This window comes from Fukomys damarensis, unplaced genomic scaffold (assembly GCF_012274545.1).
Source record: "Fukomys damarensis isolate Sample0158 unplaced genomic scaffold, DMR_v1.0_HiC HiC_scaffold_8, whole genome shotgun sequence".
Classification (NCBI taxonomy): domain Eukaryota; kingdom Metazoa; phylum Chordata; class Mammalia; order Rodentia; family Bathyergidae; genus Fukomys; species Fukomys damarensis.
This window is the reverse complement of record NW_022900920.1, coordinates 11,650,287-11,652,133: the sequence shown is the minus strand read 5'-3', so window position 1 is coordinate 11,652,133 and position 1,847 is coordinate 11,650,287. Positions and strand designations below refer to the sequence as shown.

Here is a 1,847-nt window from a genome sequence, read left to right as displayed (position 1 = left end):
AAAAAAATTTAAGTTTTTTTTTTTTTTTTTTTTTTAAATTCAAGAGTAATGGTTCTGTCTTATTCTGAACTTTACTTTTCCTTGGTAAGGTTTCTTAAAACCATGCTCAGAGTAATAAAAATTCTAATGATTCTTTAAATCCTTTATCCTGAGGAATACCTTATGTAGTCTCTTATTATCTCCCAACCTTTTTGATCAGTCCTTTTCTTTCTGTTTGGCAGATTGAATTAATATTTTACATACCTCATGCAGTTTTATTGAAAGTTTAAAACTGTCGCATAATTCCACAACCTTTCTCATTTATTGGAGGCAAATATGGAGTCTCTTGAGTGACACCTGGACTGACTGGCTCAGATTTCCTTTCTTCCATTTGTTCGATTCAGTCTCTGTTCCATTCATCCTCTTCAGTTCCACACATGGTAATGCTTGTAGTTCATCTGGCTTGGGAAGTCCTCATTAAATTACTCTGGGCTGGACTGAGAACTCTTCATGTGTGATTAGCGCTTGCTACTTTCTGTGCTTCTGGGTGCCATGTTTGTCTATTGAATTTAATCTCATCTCTTGACTTATATAAACTCACTGTTGGGCCAGGGATTTGGCTCAGTGGTTGTGCGCCACCTGCCTCAGAAGCATAAGGGCTTGAATTTGATCCCTGGTACCAAAAAAAAAAAAATTTTTTTTTTTGCACTGTATACTTCTGTATACTTGTTGAGAAGGCTTTTGTTGAAAATATATTAGACCTCACATATGAGGGGGAGAGTTCTTCTGAAGAAAAACTGTCAAGCAAGAAGTAGGTGGCTTTATACAGCCTCTCCCTGCAAACTTCTCTCTGGCCAGAAGCCCAACTCTCTCTTCTATAAAAGAAAGGCAAGGCTGGGGATTTAGCTCAGTAATTCCACCACCTGCCTCACAAAGCACAAGGACTGGAATTCTATCCTTGGTACCCTGCCTCCCCAAAAAAGAAAAAGAATTGTCCCCATTGTCTCAGAGTTGAAGAAAATGAATCTACCTTGAACCATTAATCCCAACTATTCATATTTCAGTCTTTCAGTGGTGGGCTGGGTCCTGAATTGTCCATTCTTCTAGGGACATCCTGGGTTTAAGGAAAGTTTGCTGAGGAGATCATGTTGGCACTCTGCTACAACATGACCATGCAGTGAATTTTTGAACTCAATTCAATTCATTGTAAATTCATGTTCAAGCCCCAAAAAGTTGGAGAGGTGGACATATTTTTCCCATAAGAAATAATGGAAAATCAAATAATTGGTGTGCGGCCCCCAAATTATCACTTATAAATTCATTTTTCTAGGACTTTAACACATTTCACAATGATTTCATTAATGCTGTCATACTTCTCAGTTTCCTTTTAGCTTTACTGCTGGTATCACTAACTTTATTTGGAGCCATGACTACAATATTATGATTTTGCAAATAAAGTGCAAAAACAAAAAACCCACACAATGATGAATGTTTTAATGTGCTATCACAAGCACTGTGTGCAGTGTGGATGAGAGCGTGGATTACACTGAATCCTTACCCTTTTGTATCCTTGGGTGAGGAACATGGGACACACTAATGTGTAGTATAGGATTTGTCAGGTCAGATTTTCAATTTGACTAGCAGAGTTACAACACTGAGCAGAATTTTTTTTTTTTTTTTAAGATTGCTATTAGAGTAGTGGAAAGTTTGAGTTTGCAGTTGTTTGACAACCGAAGTTTCACTGTACTTTATAGTAAATCATGTAAAATTCCCCAGAAGTTAAAAATCTCGTTTATAGCGGCACAGTTTGTAATAGCTAAATCTTGGAAACAACCTATTTGCCCATCTGTTGGAAACTATAAAGAAGT

The 1,847-nt window shown here is 37.0% G+C and overlaps 1 protein-coding gene across 1 annotated transcript in view; it reads left to right on the top strand.

Moving 5' to 3' along the window:
- The window catches only part of Dock1 (dedicator of cytokinesis 1), a 523,445-nt gene that overhangs the window by 183,049 nt on the left and 338,549 nt on the right, over window positions 1–1,847 (top strand). The window lies entirely within an intron of this gene.